At 45.9% G+C, this 26,489-nt stretch overlaps 1 pseudogene; it reads right to left on the bottom strand.

Moving 5' to 3' along the window:
* Nucleotides 1–11,513: 11,513 nt before the first annotated feature.
* On the bottom strand, nucleotides 11,514–17,910 carry LOC136512620 (ubiquitin carboxyl-terminal hydrolase 25-like; annotated as a pseudogene).
* Between the last annotated feature and the right edge of the window lie 8,579 nt (nucleotides 17,911–26,489).

Below are 26,489 nucleotides of genomic sequence, written 5' to 3'. Positions count from 1 at the left end.
GGTTCCGATACCAATTGAAAGGATCAAGATGCCTAAGAGGGGGGGTGAATTAGGCTAATTCTAAATTTCCTTGCAATAATTAAATCCTATGGTTAGCCTAATTAACCCTTTGTGCCTAGAAAGTGTTTCTATTGATCTAACACACAAAAGTTTAGCACCCTAAGTTCCAATCCTACTCTAGCATGGCAATTCTAGGAATGTAAATGACAAGTATTGAATTGCTCAAAGTAAATGCTTAAAGTAAAGAGAGGAGAAGGAACACGGTGATGTTTTGCTGGGGTATCGGAGAGTCGCCACTCCCCACTAGTCCTCGCTGGAGCACCCACACAAGGGTGTAGCTCCCCCTTGATCCACGCAAGGATCAAGTGCTCTCTACGGGTTGATTCTTTGACACTTTGTCATGGTGAATCACCCACAACCGCTCACAACTTGAGTTGGGTCACCCACAAGCTTTGTCGGATGATCACCAAACTCCCAATCACCACCAAGCCGTCTAGGTGATGACGATCACCAAGAGTAACAAGCTCAAACTCTCACTTGACCATGATAAGCCTAATGAGAAGGGTGGATGCACACTTTGCTACTCTTGCTTCACTAATGAGGGCTCTCTTTGGGATTCTCAAATCTCAATCACCTCACTAGGACCTTGCTCTTCTTGGCACTCTTAAACGTGTTTCTCAACTGTTGGAATGAGCAAAAGTACACCCATACACGAATGGAGGTGGTATTTATAACATGGGCTAAAAAATGAACTGTTATATGCCTCTGCGGGGTGACCGGACGCTCCGGTCTTGTTGACCGGATGCGCCAGTCAGTTTACCCTGAACTCTAGTGTTTACAATGTGACCGGACGCTGTCCAGCATCCGGTCAGCACTGACCAGACGCGTCCTGTCGAGATTTTCCCTCTCTAGAACCTTACTAGAGTTGACTGGACGCTAGCCCTCAGCGTCCGGTCACTTGACCTCTCAACGTCCGGTCGCACCAGACGAAAACATCTTGGTCAAATGAACTGACTGGACCCTGAGCCAGCGTCTGGTCAAACCGGAGCTAGCGTTCGGTTAGTATTTGACCCTCCATTCACTTTCAACTCTCGATCATATGTGAATGAAGTTTGCTCCATTGGATCTAAGGGCTATTTTGGAGCTACCTAGCGCTAGTTTTAGCAGGTGTGCACCACACCTAGCCCACTAGACTCACCTAGGTCAAGCTACCCATTCATACCCCCCTTAATAGTATAGCCAAAGGAAAAACAAAGTCCTAAACTACTCTAAGTGTCACTCCAACTCAAATCGACACTTAGAACTAGTCTATCTTTAACCTTGTCATCCATCCTTTGAAAACCAAAACGATTTCCATCGTAGGGGCATGACCATCATGACAGCCCAATCGATCTCCATTACCGTGATCTAACTTAATTGCCTCTGTAAAACACATGTTAGTCATAGTAATCATGTATTATCATTAATCACATAAACCCAACTAGGGGCCTAGATGCTTTTAGACATGAGACAGCCTCAAGCCCTTCTTGGGCCAGCCTTTGAACCTTGGTCGGTCAGATTTCTGAGTTGGGGTCGGGTGGCTTGAGCCCCCGAGCCTCGTTGGGCTTGGTAGGGGTTGGCCGAGTTTCATGCGTCACCCCGTCTATGGTTTCTGCAACTGGAGGGGTTCATCTAACAACACTTGCCTCGATGGCTCAAGTGTCGCGCTCGGCGAGCTCACTAACGGGCATGTCCAAGTGGAATCCGGGTCCGTCGTTCATGATGGGGTCAGCAAAGCTCTTATGTGGCATTCCACTGCTCTTTAACTCGCCTCTTGGTAGATGCCTGAGTCGTTCAGGAGACCGACTCAGGTGGCCCGTTGGTCTCCCTTCGATGGAGATTTTGTGGGCATGGCTCGAGGTTAGGATCGAACGAGAAGGTTGAGATGACCCTATCCGCTTCTGAGTGGGTCGAGCAAAGGCCACTTGGGACCATCTGTGTTTTCTCCTTGGCTCTGTTTGACATGAGGCAGCCTTGAGCCCTTTGTGGGCCAGCCTTCAAACCCCAGTCGATCGCCGCTCATATCGAATGAGACGACTACCGCTTCGTGACACGATGCGAAGTGTTGTGATGCAACAATTGCATATGCAATGCTTGGATGTATGGGATGAATGTATGGATGAATGTGTGGATGAATGTATGAAAATGGATGAATGAATGATCATGCACTGGAAAATTAAAGTGGGGGTTGGTAAAGTTACCTCGATGGCTCGAGTGACGGGTTTGAGGAGCTCTTATTGGATGAGTAGAATCTAGGTCTATCATTCGTGATAGAGTTGGCCTAACCCGCATGGGGCATCCTGCTGCTCCTTACTCGTCTCTCGGTAGTGGGTCAAACCGTCTGATTGACTCAGGTGACCGGCTAGCCTCTCCTCGATAGAGATTCTACTAATGGGCCCCTCTAAACCCTTCCTGGGAAGGCGAAGGCTGAAGCTCAGGGTGTGGGCACAAAAACTCTTATCATGCTGGTGAGCAAAAAACGCCATAGCCGCTGGGGCGTAGGTTTTTTGCGGTCCAACCAGTTTTACTCAGTGTTTGTTTCTGCACACCTGGCCTCTAGTTTTTAACGTGAGAAAGGGTCAGACATAGAGAATATCTACCGAATAGACACTCTTGCTAGCCCCCAAGTGAGGCCTGACCCCTTGCCATTACTAAGGTCAGGTGTCACTTAAAGATCGAGGAGTCGATCGGCAGTGGCCTGAGCCGTCCGATCGACTTGGGTGACCCGCTAGCATAGGACTTACCTTGATGACTCGAGTGACGAGTTCGGGGAGCTCTTACCGGATATGTTTGAGTGGAATCTGGGTCCATCGTTCGTGATAGAGTCGGCATAACCCGTATGGGGCATCCTACTGCTCCTTACCCGTCTCTCGGCAGTGGCCCGAGCTGTCCGATCGACTTTGGTGACCCGTTGGCACAGGACTTTCATGCAAAGATAGACGATGAGATCATCCTCCCCAAGAAATTAGTTAGGCAGATAAGCCAGGCAGCGAACTCATAACAAGTGAACAAGCTATTAGATTTGGTTATGGCCAAACAGATTTTTAGCCCTTCTCTCCTTTTGTATAAAAAGGTTAGTGCATTTTGACCATTTCCGTCGTTAAGGCCGTAAAGCTCGAGGTGTGGGTGAACAAACTCTGATCACACTGGTGAGCAAAAACACCGTAGCCGCTAGGGCATAGGTTTCTTGTAGTTCGACCAGTTTTACTCAATGTCTGTTTCTACAACCCTTACTTCTAGATCTTAACGTGAGAGAGGGTCGGGCACAAAGAATGTTTGCCAGGTGAATATACTCTTAAACGCATACCGACTCTTTTCATAGTTAAGGCTAAAAAAGTTTGGGGTGTGGAAAAACTCTGATTACGCTAGTGAGCAAAAATGCCATAGCCGCTGGGGCATAGGTTTCTTGCAGTCCAACCAGTTTTACTCAGCGTCTGTTTCTTCAACCCTCGTTTCTAGGTCTTAACATGAGGAAGGGTCGCACGTAGAGAATGTCTATCAGATACATATGCTCTTATCAGCCCCCGAGTGAGGCCCAACCCCCTACCGTTGCTGGGTCAGGTGTCACTAAAGATTGGGGAGTTGATAGCGAAACTGATAAGAGGAAGTGTGCGTATATTAAGGAAAAAAGCGACATAGCTGTTTAATGTTCTAGGCGTTTGATGAAGACTTCATCGTCGATGGTCTTGAGCTTGAGGGTGCCTGGTTGGAGCACCTCCACGACGACATATGGTCGCTCCCATGGTGGAGAGAACTTGTGGCAGTTCTTGTTGCTCTAGACGAGGCGAAGCACCAAGTCCCCGATGTTGAAGGCCCGACCCCGCACTCGACGACTGTGGTACCGACGTATCACTTTTTGGTACTTGGCCGAGCGAAGGAGGGCAACGTCGCATGCTTGATCTAGCTAGGCTCCTTCCTATGCTCTCTCTTGTTGGAGCCTCCAAACAAGAACCGCTTTAAGAGGACGCAGTCCTTGTATAGGTGCTCGATGGGGAGAGCATGGTTTGGGCATGGCCCTTCGAGCAGCTTCTCAAAAGTGGTCCAGGGTACCCTCGGTGGGCTTTCAACCCCCCTTACGGTCGACGGTGGCCACGAGCGAGCTCTTGTGCTGCTGCTTGTTCTTCTTCTTGTTGGGACGGTTGGAGGCGCCTTCACCAGCGTCCTCATCCCGTTTTGCCTTGCCTTTGAGGTGGTCAAAAATCGCATCGACCACCTCCTTGCCCAAGGCATGGCTAGTGGCGATGTTGAGGAGCTTCTTGGTGGTTCGCGGGCCCTTACGTCCCAATTTGTGAACCAGGGACTCGTAGGTGGTCCCAGACAAGAAAGGCCAATGACGTCGGCGTCGGCGACGTTGGTCAGCTTGTTGCACTTTCGGGAGAAGCGCCGGATGTACCCATGAAGAGTTTCCCTAGACTTCTATCGGTAGTTTTTAAGATCCCATGGGTTCCTAGGATGCACATATGTGTCCTGGAAGTTTCCCACAAAGATCTCTTTTGGGTCCGCCCAACTTTGGATTTTGTTGGGCGGAAGCTGTTCCAACCACGTTCACGCTGAATCGGCCAGGAACAATGGAAGGTTGCGGATAATGAAATCTTCATTATCTGCTCCACCGGCTTGGTAAGCAAGCCAATAATCCTTAAGCCATAGTTCGAGTTTCATTTCCCTAGAGTATTTTGGGATGTGGGTCAGCGGTCGGTACCGCGGTGGGAAGACGGCATTGAGGATGTGTCGGCCAAAGGCCTGAGGTCTCGGCAAGTTGGGGCTCAGGCTTCAGCCCTCGCCGCTGTCATAGCTTCCATAGTGACATGGGTGGTAACCATGGCTAGCCCCCTCCCTCACATGTACCGCCTATGGGCATCGAGGGTGTCGCGTGCGTCATGGTGGAGGCGGAGACGCTCATGCACCGGGACCATGGTACGTGCCCTGCCACCTTGCTATGCCTAGTGGACCCACACATCCTTGTCGGGTTGCTCTGAGGGCATGCGCTGGCTGGTGTCGAGCTCGCGTCATCGGGACAGTGAGATCTCACCCTATTACGCTGCTGCACGCTCGAGTAGCATGCAAAACTCACGATGGGCCCGATGATTCTTGGGTGTCGTGGGCCCTAGAAGCCCCCGGAGCAAGGCCGCTGCGGCGGTAATGTTCTGGCTTGCCCAGGTGAAGTATGGGGGGGGCTTCATCGTCCTCGATGATCCTCTGGTTCATGTCATGGGCCACGGTGCACGTACGCCTACCGTCTCTATGGCACTCGATCTCTCGCTCGAGATCCATGTGTTCCTGCTCAAGTTGGAGTCATGCTTCCTCGAGCTCTTAGTGTTGGGCCTTCAGCTGCTCTACCCGCAGGCAAGGTGGGGCCCTGCATCCTCCCTTACCTCATTGTCGAGGTCGTTTGTTGGGGTAGCTTCTCCCTCGTGGATGCTTTCGACGTATCCCTTGGGGGTACCTATCATGAAATACTCACGCGAGGAGTGAGGGCTCCCTCTACTAGAGTCAGAGTTGGGGGTGACTCCGATTCTCCTGCGAGAAGGTCGTGGAAAGATTTCGCGACATATTCTGTCATCCCCACGAACTCGTCGTTTGCTGGGGATAGAAAAGTGTGTTGCGCCACAAGGTGGCCAACGATCCTACGGCATTGCGGAGACCGGACAGGAGCGCTGTCGGGGCGCTTCGCATGAAGTATTTCAGGGAGAGCGGCTCTCCTCCAGCAAACTGCGTCATGACATTAGCGAATGAGAAGGTGAGGTGGCGTAGGTCCTCCTGGGACGGTCGGGTCCTAGGAAGGTGCCGAGCTGGCGCTCTAGCCTCCCATAATCAAAGCCGAGGAGCTAGTCGCTCTAAGGGGTGTGGGCCTTCGGTGCGTGCAGCTATAGCTCCTCAAGCGCCTCGGCAATCATGTCAAGGCCGGTAAAGTGGAGAGGTTGGACCACGGTGGGAGCCTACACCAACCATTCCTCCATCGTGACAATGAAGTCCATGTTCCCGAAGCGCACGTACGTGCCTGGGACCCAGCTGACGCCGTGACTAGCCATCTGAGACCTGATGTGGACGTCGAGACACACAAAAAGCTCCTACTTGGTGTGCCAACTACCGGTGTTTTGAGTTACCACCTACGAGTAAATTTGTATTATTATGCGTCTGGCTTGGATGGTATGCTTAGAGGACACGATGTTTATACTGGTTTGGGCATAAAGTCCCTATATCTAGTTTGTCGATGCTGCTCGTGTTACTAGCACTGAAAGTTTGTAGTAGGGGTTATAAACTGGTGAGAGACGGACGGGTCCCAAGTCTTTGGTGGAAGGAGTGAACGGGTACCGAGAGCTCGATCGTTGCTCAGCCGTGCGCTCGTGTCGTGCTTTTATGGTTCGGTTTCATGCGGATCTAGATCGGATCGGCTCGGATCAGATCCCTTTCATGGGGCACCCTGCTTTCCCTTTTAAAGGCTAAGGGAAAGCATGGGTTACAACAGAGGAAAGGAGAAGAACGAGAGAGAGGAAAGCTTCCAGGATCGCTGGGTTCTTCTTCTCCTTCATACGGGTCCCGCCGATTCTATAGATGTCACTAGGGACAGCTCCATGTCGCGGCCCTATCTGTCACTGGCGCCATGCGCAGACGTCGTCTGTCGGTCATGGCGTTTCATCCTATCCCGGTGGACGTCGTGGTGGACTGACACGTCTGTCGTCATTCGTACGAGGGTTAGGTAGAACAACACCGGCATATCCGACGCTGTTCTTGATGTGAACCCTCAGGTATGGCCCGTCATGGTCACGGGTTATATCGGGGCATGCCGGTCTCTTCCTCGGTGTTAGAGTTTTGCCCCACTCCCATACGCTTGGACCTGGAGTGGTTGGTGGCGGTATGGGTTCCCGTCGGGCGAGGCGGAGCCCGTGGCCATGGGGTCAGGCGATGTGGAGCCCGTGGCCTAAGGGTTAGGCAAGGCAGAGTCCGTGGCCTCAGAGTCGGGCGAGGCGGAGCCCGCCCCCAGAGGTCGGGCGAGGTGGAGCCCGCGCACCTAGGGGTCGATTGGAGCTGTAGTCGCACTCTTGACTGCTCGGATGAATCAATATAGATGGTCGTTAGCTCCTCTTCGGGTACCATAGTATTGGTCCCTGACACCTTTGTTAGTTTCTACCCTAAAACTTTATACCCTGTCACATCGAATATTTGGACACATACATAGAGTATTAAATATAGACTAAAAAATAGTTAATTGCACATTTTGCGACTAATTTGCAAGACAAATCTTTTAAGCCTAATTAGTCCATAATTTGATAATAAAGTGCTACAGCACACACATGTGTTAATGACGGATTAATTAGGCTTAATAAATTTGTCTCGTGGTTTGCTACGAATTTAATATCCAAACATCTCATATGACATCCCATATAATATACGATATGACACCCAAAACTTTACTGCTAAGCCTTGTTTAGATGTCATCCAAATTCCAAGTTTTTTCACTCTCTCTCCATCACATCAATTTTTAGCCGCTTGCATGGAGTATTAAATGTAGGTAAAAAAAATAACTAATTGCACAGTTTAGTTCGAAATCACGAGATGAATCTTTTGAGCCTAGTTGATCCATAATTGAACAATATTTATCAAATAAGACGAAAGTGTTACTATTCATCAGTTTGAAATTTTTTCACGGTCTAAACGAGGCCCTAAAAGGCCTAAGACAAATGGTTGAAGCGAGAGTGTTTAACAAATGCAGATTGATTTGATGGAGCCGTGCAGTCATACAGAAGCAGGTCCATGGGGTTGCGTGTCTAGCAGCTCATGGACACGAGTATGCATGCAACTGGGGTTGCGTGTTGCTCGGTTGCTCCCCCAAAGCCTGCGTGTCTACAGCGGCGTACAACATGCATTTTCTTCGTGTCTCTCTGTCCAGCGCGCGCTCTCTCTCTCTCCAAAAGACATGGTTGCTTGCATGGGAAGCAAAGCAATAGAGCAGGCATAGGTCAGCAGCGCGCGACAGATAGGTACAGCACAGCCGAGGTCGGCGCCAGACCTCACGGCGCTAAGGTTGGCGCCCTGCTTCACACCACCGAGCTATGCCATGTCGGAGCCGAATCAGCGCTATGTCATCATCTAGTCTTTGACATCAGCGCCATGACCTATGACGTCGAGACGGGTTAGCTCGACGTCGTAGGTTACGGCGCCGAAAAAAGGGTCCAAAGTTAAGTTTATGACGCTTCGGGATGTAAACATGAAATTTTAACAAGAAAAAAACTAAATTGCAAAAAATTAGGTCTCGTCGTCGCGTCGTCGTTGGCTGTTTCACCTCTTTGGATGCATATAGCCCGTCGACCTCGGCACCAGTTGTTGCTAGTTTGGTACAGCTTGACGCACGCCTTCCAAATGGGGGGCACCAGGCGGCCGGTGGCTGCTTTAGTCTATTTTTTATCGTCTCTTATTTGGAAAAATTAGATAATAGTTACGTTCAACAAAGAAAACATTAGCAATCTATTAATTATCAGCCTTCTTTTCTCTTAATTAACTATCACTATGACAGAAAAAACTTATTAGTGACATAGTTCAAGTTGTATATTAGTGACGGGAACAATAAGCGTCTTTAAATTTACGTCTTCGATATGGACAACATTAGTGATGTCTTATTCACTTATTCTCCATCTATGATATGCACATATTGGTTACTATTAATGAACAAGAAACCACCTCTGATATGCACACATAGTAGGGTAAATAAGTATTGGCAGAGACATAGGGGCGATAGCCTAGCTAGGTTTATCTCCATGAGACCATGAGGCGTCGTCAACTGCATGTAGGGCAGAGCCCTGCGATTATTTTTTGTAACTTTATATTTCTGAGCTCGTAGCTTAGAACGGACTTGCTAGCGCCCGGATGTCCGACCCGGGGCGCTAGCGTTGGACGGTGCCCGTGCAGCGAGCGAGCGAGCGCCCCAACAGCGTCGAACTTGCGAGTGCCCGCCCTAGCAACGAGCCTGCGCCGCCAAACTGCACGCGGGACTACTTGCACCCCTTCTCGCTCCCCACACACATTTCATGTACAACACCTCGATCTACTTTTAAAATATTCAGATGCAACACTTGCAACATGCAAAAGAAGACAGATGAAACACTTGAAATATGCGCCTAAAACACTTGCGAAAACACCTGAAAAACACTTGAAAACCATTGCATTGCAAACATACGTAACATCCAGATAACATACACTTGCAATATATGTCTGAAAAGCAAATAAAACATTGGAAACAGACGTTTGCAACATACATGTACAACTATTGTAACATATACAACATCTTGATCTACTTTTGCAACATCCGTATGAAACACTCAAAACATACATCTGAGAAACAGTTGAAACACTGTGTCAGCGGCAGCCACGGTCTGTCTGGTGGGGAATTGCGGTGGCGCAGGCCTCCCCTTTCTCGTCGACGGCGCGAGGTGGATGGGGGCGCAGGCGCAGACCTTCTCTGGCTCCTCTTCCGCGACGGGTGAGGTGGCACAGCGCGGGAGCGCGGAGCAGCGTGAAAAGGGGCCAGGTACGGAGCCGCCACGCTAGAGAAGGCCGCGGGGGACGGCCCCTGCGATAGAGGAAGTGAGCGGCACTTTTTTTGAGAAGCCATGAAGCATTGAAGTGCTCGGAGCGGAGTGGGGCGAGCGACGTCGGGGCGGATGAACGCCCCTTCCTAAGCATTATAGCCGTAACAGTTATTAGCCTGAAATCCGTCCATATATCCATAGCCAAAGTGTCAGATACAGCTGCGATGCGAAGGCTCATGCCCCGTTTAGATGCAAGCCAAAAACCAAAAATTTTCAAGATTCCCCGTCACATCAAATCTTGCGGCACATGCATGGAGTACTAAATGTAGACGAAAAAAAAACTAATTACACAGTTAGCCGAGAAATCGTGAGACGAATCTTTTAAGCCTAAATAGTCCATAATTGGACAATTTTTGTCAAATAAAAACGAAAGTGCTACAGTAGCCAAAAGCTAAAAAATTTTGGAACTAAACGGGTCCTCGGTTTGATTCGAAAAGGATGCAGCAACAAAGCAATATTTCCAAAGACTGCACCGACTAGACACCAGATACGAACCTTTTTTTTTCACGTCTCCTTGTTTTCTCTCGAATCATTTGTTGTCCTCTCCAATCTTTTTTAACGGATCGGTAGGAGAGCTGTCTATTATATTAAAAAGAAGGGAGCCTAGAAAAGCACTATACAAACATATATAATTGTGTACAAGAGGACAAAAGCCCGACACGCCCCACCTCAGGTGGCCTCAAATCACACGCGCAATAATAAATTGGAGATATGCTTAGCTCCCGCCATTGCCGATAAGCCAACCTCTTCCTTGATCTTATGAAGGAGATGCATTGGTGCAGATTCTCTGCGCTCAAAGATTCTTGCATTTCTTTCATACCGCACCTCCCAACAAACAAGAATGATAATGGAGCGTAGCCTTCGCCTCGCCGTCGAAGATGTTCGATCTAGGTTTTCCCACCAAGCTTGTACGGAGTCTCCTAGCACCCAAGCGGAAGGTCGCAGGTGTTCGTTGCCTAGCCGCATTGCAATGCTCTCCTAAATGTGCCTAGTGTAACGACAGTCTTGAAAGAGATAGACTCTAGATTCTTGATTGTGTCTGCAAAGAGGACACACACCATTATTTGGCCATGCTCGCGCTTGTAGTCTATCGGACGTCCAGATTCTGTTTTGGATGAAGAGCCACCCAAAGAACTTGTATTTTGGTGGCGCCCAGATTTTCCAAGTCAGTCGTTTGAAATTGGTCATCATTGATCTAATGAATTGCGCGTGGTAAGCCAATCCTGTTGTGAATTTTCCTTCTGGCATGAAATTCCAAATGATGTTTTTCCTGTCCGATTGGAGCTGAAAGTAGTTTAGGGACAAATGCCTGATGGCTACATCTGCCATTTCTCGAAGCAGTGCAGCGTACGGCAGGCAGGCAGCACCAAAGCAAATCCATCGACAACGGGGGGAAAATGACAAGCTGTTCCGAAACAAAGCTAACAACCGGAAATGACTCTAAAAAAAGACTCAAAACAACTAGAAATGCAAATATACAGCCCACTGCCTGTCTGCCCAATTGCATCCTTGGACTTGGAGGTGATAGCTTTAGCCGTTCGATATTCATTCCAGAGCTTAGATTCACCAGATCAACATGCCAATCGAGTTTCTGTGCCATAGCAGAGTACAAGAACAGACACTTGACGTCTCAAAAGCACACTACTAAATAGGCGTCACGCACGAGCACGACACCATGAGTGTGCTCGCTGCAGCTACTTCTGCGGCTGCGAGGAAACAACTACTATGTACTGTAGCTGCAATAAGCTGCAGCCGCAGCCGCAGCCTAATAAGCTGCAGCGAGCCCATTTCACTTGCTATTCAGGTTTTTCTCATGATCAAACATTGATTTGCCATCAGAATGATAAAAAATTATATTCTCAAGTCAATTTGCTTCGGTTGATTACAGCTCAAAATCTAAAAATGTTGCTATCGAATCGACCCCCATAACAGAACATTGACCAAAATTGAGACTGCTCGGGGTGGAAATACATTGTTAAGGGTCAAAAAACACCATAAACTCATGCTTTAATCTGCCAGTTATATTATCTTACAAAAGGAGAAAAAGAGGTATCTTCTACATTCTAGACAGAGAAACCGTGGGGATGGTGGTGTGGTGCCTATAACATCAGGGATAACAAAAAATAGGATATTGTACATGCAACTTAGAACTCCTCGTCTCAATCTCAGCAACGAAAACAAAACTGTCCTCAAAAAATAAGCCGCGCTGAGGAGTTGGGGAGTTGACCACCAAGGTCCAATTGACACCTAAATTGTCAGGGATAAGAAATTAGCAATAAAAATATATTAGTGGCAATCAGGCATAAGGAAATCAACAAGACAGGTACCAGGGCAATCAAGTTTTTGCCACATGAAACTACAGAATCCCACACAGCGTAGTATATAGATCCTGTACCTAAGTAGTTTCTGAAGAACTGCTGCATGAAAAACGTGAATATTTACCCTCAAAGTATGATCTCAGGCGTTTAATGAGATTTTCCCTCAGTGACTCCGGAATTTTTGCCCTAAATATGCTTGCAGAATCTGATTTTAGCTGCTTTCTGCATTACATGAGAAAAGCAGTGTGTCAGAACAGGAATCCATAAACATCTTGAGAACATTTAATCCAACAGACCTTTGGTATATAGAAAAGAAGTACAGAATCTTAATCAACAAATTTCCTGTAACAAAAGTTAGATAATTTCCGCCGCTGTCTGAGCACATTACCTCATTGCATCAAAATCTTGAGGAATGTCTGAACTTTGAATTCGATGCCCTCTTTTGCGAGCGCATAAAATTATAGACATCATCCATCCATACAGACAGCCGAAGCTCAGAATTAGCTGAACTTAGCAAGCCTGGTTTTTTGGGGGTTTCAACAAAACATGACATTAGCATTACAAAATTATTAGAAATGAGACAATGATCAACTCAGAAAAAAAAGGAATAATATATTATGCATATACATCAAATGGAAGAAAAGAATAAGGTTCTAGAATGTGAAGGTAACTAGTGCAAAAATGGTAACAGTAATTTCATGCATGGGTCATTAAACGATGTCAAATGGATTAGATCTAGAGGTCTGAGGCAAGAACCTTCATGTGTGGTTGCTTAGGGATATTTGCAAAGTTTTCATTCAAAAGCCCCATGCATGTATGTGAAATTAGCACCATTAGAGTTGCAAGGATAAACAGCATATCCAAATCAGTCTTAGATTTACTAGTTTAGAATACAAATTTTTATCTGTGCAAACCAAGGTAGTATGAATTATCTCATGTTAACATATTTCTAGTTCGCATTGTGCTATATGGCGAGTTGGATCATATAAAATGAATACATGACCAAACTTAGAAGGTGCTAATTTGCAAAAAGCAACTGTAAGGAATGGATGACCCATATTTCATGGAAAGTGTTACATGTAGAATATATGGTGAAGGGTGTGACAGCAGCAGAGCCAGTATTGAGTTGGTGGAGCAGCGCCGCAAGGAGATTAACCCTTCAATTCTTACTTTCCTCTAATAGTTACAACTCCTCCTATATTATTAGGTAGGATCCCATTCCTATGACATGACCCCCTGAGGTCTTGTTCGATTAATCCCCTCCCAAGGGGATTGAAGGGGATGAGGGGGGATTTTGACTTGTTGGGCATTTAATCCCAATTCCCTTCAATCCCCAACAAACCAAACAAGGCCTAAGTATTGGATGACTCCGGACTCTACATAGTCTAATTCTACCAAACATAATGGGCCAGTAACCACTGTCTAGGAGGGTGGGACCCGTTGCTACAGTACCCACGAGTGCTGTTTATATGGGTCTCAGTGTCCACAGGTAGCAGAAAGATATAAAAAAAAGTAAGAGAATATCAATTAGGGACTTACATTTCCTGAAACTTATCTTCTTCAAGTTGGCGTTTGTTTCCTGAAGAGTTTGCATGAGATGACCTGGTCAGAATATTGTTCAGCATGTGAGGCCTTGCCATTGCTGGTCTCCTGTTGAGAAGGCGTGGCATTGCCATTACTGGTCTCTTGTTGAGTGGGCATGGCATTTCCATTACTGGTCTCTTGTTGAGAGGGCGTGGCATTGCCATTACTGGTCTCTTGTTGAGCGGGCATAGCATTGCCGTTACTAGTCTCACCAAGATACTGGGAATGATGAATTGGCTGGCCATTTCCATTTGCATCCTGCAGTATTCTTTCTGACTGTTGGCCTCTCTCTCCACAAGAAATAGTATTATCAGCATTATTTTTACTGGGTCCCACAAATTGTCCAGTCTAGCAACCATTTGATTCTGATGATTTAGCAGTTTCATTAACCTCTGGATTAATTTTTGAAGTGAGGTTTACTTTGCCATTTGACATAACCTTTTCTGCTGCACTATTCTTAAAGTGAATCGGCTTGATAAGTGGACCTGATGCAGTCTTGCCATTCTTCAAGGGCATCAGTACATTACCTTTGGTAGAACATATGCCATTCTGTTTTACCAAAGGTACCTTCGAGGTCTCACTAGATGAGGTGCTTGATATGCCAATTCCATTCGTGCTGAAAGGTTTAGCTGCAGTAGAAGAGTAACCATTTGTACTAGGCCTTTTGAGTTTTCGAATTCAGTATATAAAATAGGATATAGACCTTCTCAGACAAAACATTCTGAGAGCTTGATAGGGAGACATGAGAATCGTTACAACAAAACCATTGACCACTAGCATCCTGCATATAATGCATGTTCCAAGTTATGCTCAGATATAGTACAAGAACAGGATTGAACGAATTTACATACTGATTGAATTACCTTAACATAGGCATAGTAGCGACCAGACTCTGGGGAGAGCCCTGAGTGGACGATACAACCAAAAAGATTATATACTGGTTGCGGATCCTGCAGCTCCATGCAAGCCAAGATATATTTCATATCAATCAAGGGGATAACTGATATAGTCTAATAAGATATGCGCGAGAAAATAAAAAAATGTTTTCAGTCAATAAGATTAGGAAAAGCATCATGCCTTCACTAAATGAAATTTTTTATTCCAGACAGAAGTGGCACACTATAACTAGAAAATTAGCAAAGATGATAGACAACAAAGGAAAATGATTTCACAGAGAAGCTTGAGTGATACAATCAAATACATAGAAAGAGAGTTTTAAGTGGATAAAATACTGCAAAGGAATCTCACAGTTCACATTGCCATTGCACCACTGCCATACTCTTATACGCTTTTACCACACTATAAACAAAATGGTACCCATAAAACCTACCTCCTAAAAGATTTCCTTGAAACTAAATGAAACACAAGTCTTTGTTTAGACTGACGTACTTTGGTGATAGTTTCATGTAGTAAAAATGGCCTTGCGTGGTTGAGTCTCAAGACTGGAGTACAAGCTATATTACTGACACTTGCTACAGAAAGCAATTGTTACTGCATAACAGGGGACATTTTAAATCCAACATAGGATCGGCCAATCACACCATAGGAGAAGGAGCAGCGCATTAAATCAGCCAGGGAATTGAAGCGGCATGCACATCTGACCCGAGACAAAATTAGCCTCTGCAACCAAGCACGCTGATCATTTGAGCTAATACGTTTAACAAAGACGGACCGAAGGAATACTTTGCTAACACGTTATGATGTATACAATTAGCAAATTGAAGTTGTTACTTATTCTGACTGTTCATAGATGTTTTATGTAGAAAGCACAAAGTGAAAGCTTTCTAACTTTGACCAATGCTTAAAAAAAGAACTGTGTATTGGTAGTACCATTGGATTTGTGCATATTGGAAACCGTATTGATGTTCAAACATCATATATCTACAAACGGGAGGAGTTGGTAATATTAGTAGCAAACTGATTGCAAAAAAAGATGCTCGCAAATAGCTCAAAAACAAAAGTGATGATAGCGGCTTGTTATATCAAAACAGAGGACAGAGATTAGGGCCTGTTTGGTTCCCTTGCAAGCCCTTGTATCACCTTGTCCAGCAAAGACAAGAGTTTGGTAGGAATTCAGAGCTGGAAAGCCAGCTTTGCCCATCAAATTAGATCAACGTGGCAATGATATCTTTTCTCGTTCAGGAGAGCTATTTTAGTGCTAAAAAAGGTTTGTAACTCGAATTTCAGATGACTAGACCTCATATACAAGGACTAAATACAATTACAAATAAAGGCCTGACCTAAAAAGTAGTTAGCTCAACAAATTAACCAGTAGCTCCAATAGAAACCCTGGAAGTGATGTCGCATATTATTAAATTATTAAGTTACCATAAACTAGTTCATATCCATTTAAGTTCATTGGTTAAATGGAATTTACGTTATTAAAGGACCATGATTTGATAGTTGCTGTGGTTACCTTAAAGAAGTTTGATCCACATAAAATTGGAAACAATGTCCTTAAACAAACTAGAAACTGATGGCAGTTAACATGTGGTTTCATATCAATGAGCAACCTACCACAGGTGAATAAATTGGTTTCACAGATAGCTTTGCGTTCACAAAAGTTTGCATGCCTAAGAAAAACCCAAAGATTAAGCAATCAAAATTTGATGTTTTACCTGGTTTTTATTGTACATGCAATCAGAAAGACCAAGTGCCTCTTTGAATTCTATATTCCTGTTGATCTTTCCACCATTTATCCCCCCAAACCTCTAATATCATCATACCAGAAAAAGAAAAACACAGGTCATCAGCAACAGCTCCTAGCCATGTCCAATAAATCAAGCACAAGTTTTGTCCAAATACAAAATAAGAAATGACCGAAGGTCAATAACCTTGAGTTGTATGACAAGCACCTTAGGTGCCCTCAGCATAAACATTTGCTTCCGTGCTGAGGTGAGCTTTTTACATCTGCCATTACCAAAATCATAAATAAAGCCTGTTTCAAACGCAAGCATCAGGAATACAGGAGAACTTGGATGATTGAAAAGAAGCACATGAAATTATCATCACATCATGAAAGGCGACATCGAGATAAGTTTTTCATATACTGTAAACAAATACAAATGTTTACATTGTCTGCTTTACATTTTGACAATTTCAATTCGGAAAGAGGATCGAAAGATCTTATAGGGTGTTCTGACCAGTTTTGGAACACTCACGAGGGTCCATGGTTGGGGTCACACCAACTTTGTTCCATAATAAGCAGACATAAACTGGAGAGATTACCAGAGTTATCTTTGCCTTGGTGAAAATGACTACATAATAAATTTCACAAGAAAGGAATAGTAAGTTTTTCCTTCTCTAAAAAGTAGCCAAGTAGGGTAATTTCAAGAGGTTCAAACTAACATTTACATTCCTATGGAAAGGCTAAGGAAACTGCACCATTTACCTACAGGGACAATTAGATTGCAAAAGAAGGGGCTGGTGAAACTTCCTACATGATTTTGTTTCAACTGAAAATATTATGATCAGCCCTAAAGTGTCCTAAAAGGCCATCCCTAACAAGTAAACAGTTAAAATTCTAACAGTTGAAACCTTCCTCTGAGAACCATTTGTTCCTTTTTAGATAAAGAATAGCATACCTTTCACAACTATATTTGTTTGCGCCCTCCAATATCTCCGGCTGAAAGAAGCGGGCAAGGGCATCAGCAACAGAACTGCTCCCTGGCAGATCGAGACTGATGTCCATTATCTCATCAGTCTTGTTAGACCCTCCCTTGCACACAAGGCACTTCACTTGAATCAGCAATGGCCCACCAAATGTCTCCCTCATAACCAGACACGCCCCCTGCCCCCGGCCATCCTCACCACAGTTTCCATTGGCAACTGCTGCACGTAGCCGCTTGCGCATGCGGAGGCCAGCAGTGTGACAGGCATCTACCACATAGCGGAGGAACTCGTGCGCGTCCTCCTGGCGCCCCCACCTGAAGTGCTCGGCGAATAGGGGCATGCAGAGGATAACCTTTCCGGGGGAATCGAGCGCCCCTGCATCCGCCCGAAGCAGCCGGGCGATCTGCCGCTCAAGCACGCAGAACGCGCACTCCTTCTCCCTGTTCGGGAACACCTTCTTGCCTAAAAGCAAACAAACCAACCCAAACATCAACCACTTGATGAGTTGCGAAAAAAAAAGAGCGCGCAAGGGGGTGAAGCGGGCGCTAGGGTTTCGTACACAGGTTGGAGTGGCGAGAGTCGAGGCAGAACGTGGTGAGGGGCGGCGTGGACGCAAGGCACTGGAGGACGCTGTTGAGGTAGCAGGTGTTGCCGAGGTTCTTCAGCCCCGGGGGTGGGCCCGTGCGGGGGCGCCGCTGCGGCGGCGGCGAAGACGGCTCCGCGGTCGGGGCCATCACCGGCTCCGAGGAGCGGATGCGGCTTGACACTTTCTATATCCTTTCTAATTGGAGGAACATTTTTTTTTTGACTTAAGACACTTTCTATATACTTTCTAATTAGAAAGAGGAATTGGAGGAACATTTTATAACACCGTCAGTGTTATACCGTACAGTTTACAGTTTTTTTTTTCTAAAACACTGCATAAGCATCGTACTTATATATAAATATGTGTAATATAAGGTGTAAAACAATATACGAAACTTGAAACGTTCACCGGAAACACGAAACGAATGGTACATTTCATGTCGCGTTGTGTCACTTAGTGTTCTAAATTAATTTTTATTTAACGAGAATGCTATAGAACGCATAGACAAAACTTTGATAAAGTTAGTAGTACAAACTTCGTAGGTGGCAGTGAAATATTTACTGTCGGGAATGGGGTTCGCTAGATAGCATAGTTGGTAGCTTGGAAATCGAAATTGACGTGAATCCGAACAAATGACTTAGTCGTTTCTTAAGTCGGAAAATGGTTCGACGATGCTAAGTTCGACAATTTTATAGGGGAATCGGGTTAAGCGGTGGCACGGTCTTAAGGTTGGTTTTACTAGCTTGATACACCATCTCGAACGTAAAATAGTTGGTTTAGCATTTGGATCATTGGGTTGAATTTTTAAGCAGCTTTAAAAAGAGTGCAAGTCATGTTTTGAACAAGGCCAGCGCCTGGGCGCGGTCACCCTGCCAGCTCTTGGCTTTGCCGCGCCGGCTGCCCGACGCGCATGCGGCGCACGCCCACGCGTGGCTCCACGCTGCTGGCCACTGCCACCGTTGCAGCGCCCTGGCACGCTCACGCACGCACGCGCACCGCGCTGGTGGACCTGGCTGCTCTGCTCGCCGTCACGTTCGCCTGAGCCATCGCCATCGCCATCGCCGTCGTGTCGAACTGCGCCCACGGCCACGCTGCGCTCCGATCGTCGCTGTCACATAGTCACTGCTGCCGTTGACCTTTCACGGCTGCACGCGCGTAGGCCTGCCGCCTAACTTTGCCATCACGTCTGCACTCGACGCCACGCCATGCTGTTGCCTCCCCGAACTGGCGTCTGTCTCTGCGGCGCGCTGTGCCATGCGCCGTTGTCTTGCGAGTCGTGGCGCTGTGGTTGCACGTCGCCGTGCCGGCCTCGTGCGTGCCGTGGAGTCTTCCCCGTCGTGCTGCCATCCTTTCCCTAATTAGAAATTTGCGCCACGCCAAGCCGTCGTCACATCGCCTGCAATGGCGTCGCGCCGGCCGAGCCGCGCCAAGGCAGTAACCACAGAGCTGGCTCCAGCTTCATAATTGCGCACGTCTAGAGGTCACATTGAAGTCCAGCTTCACACCAAGCTTGCCAATGTGGCGGTCGTATGGTGTTGGGGCTTCAATTGGAGTTTTCCCCGCCGTCGACCCCATTAAGCCCGAACACCGTCATCCATCAAATTGGTCGTGTGTAGTCCACTTCTTTCCAATTCACCATGCACCCAACTAGACTTGTTAGTTAGCCAGCGATTGGAGTCATTCCGGCGAGCTTCCATTCTATAGTGAGGTAATGCGGCGCATTCTCCTCGCGGTAGTCCGCCATGGACATCGGGGCGGGCGCTCGGCCAGGATGGCACCTCTTGCTCCTTTGTCTCAATTGAGCAGGGCTTTTGCGTCTCCTTGACTACTTTGCCTCGCTCGTGCAGTGGCTTCGCTGGTGGAGCAGTAGGTCATCGGGACGTCGTCACCGTGCTTGCCGTGAACCAGAGTCACCCCGTGCTTGTGGCCAACCACCTTGCCGAGCCCTATGACTTCGTCCCGTCTGCCCTACACGTCTCTGGTGAGACCCTCTTGCTCCTAGGGTAGGTGATTGAGCCGATTGAGGTCTAGGTCGCCTAGGACGAGTTCGTTGTCGCCAACGAACTGGTGTGGATGTCGTTCCCATGGCCAGCCCGATTGGGAGTGGTAGTGATTCAAATAGGACTTCTATGTTGTTACTCGTAGTCTGTAGATGGAAACAGGGTAGCGGTAAAGGCGTGGGGCTATGTAATTTCATCGACGCTAGTGTTACCGCGGCCACACCCTGTCGCGGCGCATGGCCACGCCGTCATGCTACACCATTTGTGGCATGTGAGATCTTGATCGGTTGCGCTTCGCTCGTAGAGTGCTAGAGAGGTGTTGGTTGAGGCCGAGGAGGTCCGTGCTCGCCGACGTTTGGGCTGGAGGTGCCGTGGTCGTTAGTAGTTTCGGCCAGGGACCTTGGAAAATGTGAATTTGAGTAAGAGCAAGGTGCTAGATGTGAAGACCGTGACCCAGTTAAATAGCGTCAAGTGAGCTTCGTGAATAGGAAAGATAACAGGGACTCTTTAGCAAAAGTACCAGCTTCCGTGCGGGCTCCGCCGTGGGCCGCGTTGCGTGGGCCGTGTCCGCGCGCCGCGCGCGTGGGCCACACCGATGGCTCGTGTTTGGGCACGTTGCAGGAGCCTAGGCCGAGCCGCGAAGTGGGCCGCGCGGTGAAGTTTAGTTTTTCAATTTCTAGTGAATTAATAAATGTTTATTCAATTTAGTTTTGAGCTCAACTTTGAAAAATAATAGTAAATTTTATAGATGTCCAAAAATAGTGAAACAAAATTTGTTAGGTTCACAAAAATGCCATCTATATGTTAGTGTAGTTAGTTTACAATTAGCTATGATAATGATAGGTTCATAAATTCAAATTAGAGGTCTTAGTATTTTGTAGATTAATATTTGTAGGAATTTTTGTGGCAAATTAATGATAGCTTTAGCCATTAGATTTTTAAAGTAGGATCATTAGATTATTATGTAGTCACTGTAATTTTTGTAGCCCTAGAGTAGGTTGATAAATAGAGTAGCTAGTACCCCTTATTTTATCATGTATAAAATAAATCGGTATTAGGAGTAAGAATACCTTTAGTTGCTAAGATAATATATGGCATGTTTCATACTTGTTAGTGGTGATAGTAGGTAACTTAGCACCTTAGTCGGTAGAACCCGCTTAGTAGATTGATAGATGTATTTTATTTTAAGAGTTGTTGTTGTCGTATTACTAAGTGTTGCATCATCATTTCATGCATGTAGATCACGAGTTGGTAGAGTTTGTGCCCATGGACGAACAAGATTACGAAGAGGTCATTGAGGAGTATGAGGAGGAGATCCTCATGCAAGAAGGAGCCCCGGAGCCGTTTGGTGCTGACTTTGTTGACCCACCGCATGTCTAAGGCAACCCCCGATGCATAACCTTTATTTTAAATGATTACTGATTATATATGATGCACATTTACGTACAGGCATTTTATGAAAACTACATGCACAAATATATCTACCTATGAGTCCTACTAGTATAGGTCGAGTAGCTGCTATGCTCAGGATTTCGATAGCGTGAGTAACCTGGCGTTACTCACAATATGTGATAATTATGATCACTCCTGATATAATGGTGGAAAGGAAAAGTGGTGACCTGGCAGGGATATAGTTTGGGTATTGGTGGGTGTAAAAGGTTGTGTCCTGAGGCCAATAGGGCATAGCTTGGTTACACTTTTCCCTGTCTATGTCGGTTAAGGACCGGCCATTGCATAAGTCTCAAGACAAGTCACATATTTATTATCCCGAGCACATACTTAGGTATGGGCATAGGGAAGACTTGTTGCTCTCTTGTCATGGGTTTTGGCTCTTTCCGAACCGACTGATTGGAGATGGAGATAGTGGAGGACCTTGCACCGCACTAAGTTCAAGACTTAGAAGCGGGGGCTTGGAGTCCAAGTTTGGATGGGGACCTAGACCCCATGATAGGAGGGTGATAGGTTGGTTCTGCTTGTGCCTGGGGTACAAGCGGGGCGTGTATTTTTGGGATACCTAGCTGGGGGCATTGATTGGCAAATCACCGGGCAATATGGTACGACTTGTTTTGGGTCTAGCACCGTAGTAAGAACTGAAAGATGGAAGGTGATAAAATAGAACTGATTGCTCAACTCTTGCTTGAAAGTAGATCAGGGGCTTACATAGAATAGCTAGGTAATAAATTAATATGGCTATTAATAATAACATAAATAAGGACTCACTATTAGTATTGCTTTCTACAAAAAGGAAATCAGTAAACCATAAAACTTATCATATCCTTTGGAGTCGAGAAACTATTTCCACTAGTTGGATAAGTCTTGCTAGTATATTGTGTACTCAGGGTTTATTTACCCCTATTACAGGTAATGTTTGAGGAGTACCATTGTGTGAAGGATTCTTCTGGTGGGCACAGACGGATCCTTGTTCTTTATCGCTAGATGTTTATTTTATTCCGTTGTTTAATATTCCGCACTCTGGCTTTGAAAATATAATAATGAACTCTTTATGCACTCTGGATGTATAAAATGGATTAAGTATTGTAACTCGTTCTCATTATTAGATCCTTGGGGGGAAAATGTGGATCTTTCGGGTTCTCCCTTGGGGTGTGCCCGATGGAAACCGCCCGCTGTAGCTTGCTTACGGGGTGCTTAGTGTCTGGTGGAAGACGAGCGCCTCCGTAAGTGCGTTATTTCGGACGGTTCTGCCATACATTTTTTTGACCTTAAGACACTTTCTATATCCTTTCTAATTATTAGAAATAGATATTTTAGTGAAAAAATACCCTGCAACAACTTCTCTAATTGGATATCCAAATATAGCCATCGTATATTCTGGATTTCTAACTAGCCAAAGATGGACAACGAGATTCACTCTCTAGAGTGCGCACAAGATATAGAAAAGTTATTGGAGAGTGAAAACATATATAAAATATTTATTCAAATGGTTTTCCAAATGAAGGTTTTGAAAGTGAGTTTTGGAAAGACTTTTGGTTATGCTCTTAGTCCAGTCTCAGTGGATAGTTTCATGGCGTTGTTCCAAAAAAATGAAACCTGTATGAAACGCTCACTCTCAATGTAAAGTTTTATTCTATAGTTTCATAGACATTTAATTTCATGACTCATAGATAGTTGGTAATCGTGCCAAGAGAGTTTAATCTAAATGAAACTCATTTTTTCTATCTCTTCTTTAAATACAATGCTATATCATAAAAATATCTATATGGTAGCATATTTAATGCAAGTGAAACTCATATGAAATGAGGCAGAACCGTCTGAATTAGCACGCTTTCGGAGGCACTCGTCTTCCACTAGACACTAAGCACTCTGAAAGTTAGCTACATCGGACAGTTCCATCGAGCCCACCCCAAGGGAGAACTCGAAATAATCCACGTTTTTATCGCCAGGATCCAATAATGAGTACGAGTTTACAATACTTAGTCTATTTCATACAACAAGAGTTCTTAAAAATTATTTATTACAATACCAGAGTTCAGAGTGCGATAATTAAACAACGGAATTAAAATAAACATCTAACGGAAACGATATAAGGATCCATCTGTGCCCACCAGAAGAATCCTACACACAAGCACTACTCCTCAAGCTACACCTACAACAGGGGTAAAATAAACCCTGAGTACACGATGTACTCGCAAGACTTACCCGACTAGTGAAAATAGTTTCCCGACTCTCAAGGATATGATAGGCAATATCTGTTTGCTATTTTCTTTTTGTTTGCGAAAAGCATTACTTATAGTTTATCCTTATAGTCAAGTTTTATTAGCAGTTATGATTACTTTTATTAGATAACCATTCTAGGTAAGCAGATGTTCTACTTTCAAGCAAGGGTTGAGCAATCAGAATCATTTCACCATCTTTCATCTTCCAGTTCTTACTATGGTGCTAGACCATAGCCAAGTCGTACCGTCTCACAAAAACGACGATTCGTGAACCAATGTATCCCAGCTGGGTGCCCCAAAACACATGCCCCGTTTGTACCCTAGGGCACTGATGACCTAAGCATAGCAGCTACTCGAACTTGCACTAGTAAGACTCTTAGGACAGGTATATCTATGCATGTGGTTTCCATAAAATTCCTATAACGTAAATGCACAACACATATATATACTATGAATTATAAAATAGAGGTTATGCACCGGGGCTTGCCTTGGGTAGGCGCGGTGTCAACTGGGTCAGTCGGTGGCGGCTTCGGGACCTCCTCCTACACGAGAATCTTCTCCTCGTATTCCTCGATGATCTCCTCGAAGTCGTGCTCACCGGTGGTCACGATCTCCACCGACTCGTTCTCTATATGCATGCGATGACGATGATGCAGCTATTTAGTATTTAGGCAACAACAACTCTTAAAATAGGAATACACATATAAAGCTACTAAGCTAACTCCAATGACTAAGATCCCAGGCTAACTATCATCTTTACCAAGCAAAGTGTTGGGTTCAACTAACAAACACCTAGCTTTACAAATTAAGGATATATCTTTATTTCTACTAATGATTGAATGTATATTGAAACAAAGAGCATTTAACTACCCTAATACCTGGACTATTCTAAGGCTATAAAAATTACAGTGAGCACATAATAATACAATGAATCTACCATAAAAATTTTAGGACTAAAGCTATCACCAATTTACACAAAAATTCCGATAATAATTAACTTAATATTATTAAGCATTCTCAAACAATTTAATAATTCCTAATATCAACACATATAAGTATGAACTAAATACACCAATAGATAGATCATAATTTTAGAAACTTAACAAAATTTGTTTCACAATTTTTTGAAAATCTACATGATTTTATATTCGTGCATGACATGGTTTTGGGCTGGTTGGCCACGTGGGCACGGTCACCACGCTCGGGCGTTCAGCGTCGCCATGCTGGCTGTCTCACGCGCATGCACACTACCACGCGTGGCCGGCCATGGCTACTCTGGCCTAGCTGTGGCCCGTCCACCGCTGGCCCCGCCGCACGGAGCCGCTACTCTGCTGCCGCCTGCCCTGCCCCACGCCACGATGGAGCTGCTGCCGGTGCCATTACCTCACCGTCACGTCCACACTGCTGCCCTGCCTCACGTTGCCGCTATTGATGCCACTGCGACACTATACTGTGTTGCCGCTCACCTTGTCCTAGCACGCATGTGGGCTGTCCCGGCTGCCTCACACCACCGCCTCGCCTTAATGGCGCTACGGCCACGCATGCCGCGCCCCACCTGCCTCTGCGCGTGCACACGTGGGTTGACCGTGTTGTCATGTAGTAGGTGCGTAGATGCTGCATTGGGTCTGGCCGGCCGCTTGCCGCCAAGGCGAGGATGAGCCGAGCCAGACTTGTCCCTCCCTCTCTGCCATCACGATCGGCCGACCCTGCTCGCTTAATTCGGCATGGTTGAGTCACCATCGCTCGATTCATCATGTCCCTAGATTCTCCATTAAGCCACTTGACCCTCGACCCCCACCCAGCCTTGAAGCGAGCACGACCAAGCTCCAATTTGGAGTTTTCCCACCGCCGTGCCGATAAGGCCACGTCCAACCATGGATGTGGGCAGCCCTCCTACCGTCCCTTTTGAGCCAATTCGACTGCATCACTAGCTTTGCCTTGCCTCCCTCTCCACCTTGCGCATGCCTAAGGAATTGTTACCGCCTCCCCGTCATCGCTGACGCGACCGTGCCGCCATGGTGCGCCATCGCATGGCTCGGCCATACGTGGCCAGCCCTCCTCCATCCTCCACCCCAACCGACACCTCGGCTAGGTCCACTGTAGCCTCCTTATGCTCGCGCACTAAACAATTAGGCCTGTAGCTACCCCAGCTCACTAGAATAGTGGTGCTGCCATCGCAAATGTCGGTGCACCGCTGCAGCCTTCCCCAGCAAGTCATGTCACCCTACACCGCCGCTTAGCGTAGACGCTCGGGTCAAAGATGGTGACTGGCTCATTAGGTGGTCTGGTGTAGGTCCTAGGTGGCCAGCGCAGCCACGCTGTATCACCGGCCGCCGCGCCGCCATGCGCTACATTACCGGGGGTGCGGGTGGGTGAATTAGGGAAAGGCCAGGGTGTTAAGTGAGAAGTTCTAAGAGAGGAGAAAACAATGTTAGTACTTAATTATAAATTGGGAGGAGTTTGAGGTCTCTTTTACAAAATCGTCGACGCGCGCGGGATTCCCTAACATTGGCCGTCTCCGCGTGGGCCGCACCTGTAGGCCGCCGCGCGCGCACTGTGTCGCGTGGGCCGCGTGGGAGGTTTCATTTTTCTTTTCCTAAGGAATTAGAAATAGTTTTCTAATTTAATTTTTGAGCTAATCTTTAGTAAATCATATAAAATCATGTAGGTGTCCAAAAATTATGAAAAAAATTTGTTAGGTTCCTAAAATTGTGCTCTATCTACTACTGTATTTAGTTCATGTATGTACATGTTGATACCTGGAGTTATTAAATCATTTGAGAGTGCTCAATATTCTTAAGTTAATTATTATAGGAATTTTTGTGGTAAATTGGTGATAGCTTTAGTCCTAAAATTTTATAGTAGCTTCATGGTATTATTATGTGCTCACTATAGTTTTTGTAGCTTAGAATAGAATAAACATTAGGATAGTTAAATGCTCTTTGTTTCAATATACATTAAATCATTAGTAGAAATAAGGATATATCATTAATTTGCCAAGCTAAGGGTTTGTTAGTTGAACCCAACACTTTGCTTGGTGAAGATGATAGTTAGCTTAGTACCTTAGTCATTAGAGCTAGCTTAGTAGCTTA

The sequence above is a fragment of the Miscanthus floridulus genome, chromosome 16 (assembly GCF_019320115.1).
Source record: "Miscanthus floridulus cultivar M001 chromosome 16, ASM1932011v1, whole genome shotgun sequence".
Lineage (NCBI taxonomy): Eukaryota > Viridiplantae > Streptophyta > Magnoliopsida > Poales > Poaceae > Miscanthus > Miscanthus floridulus.
This window is presented reverse-complemented; position numbering and strand designations above follow the sequence as displayed.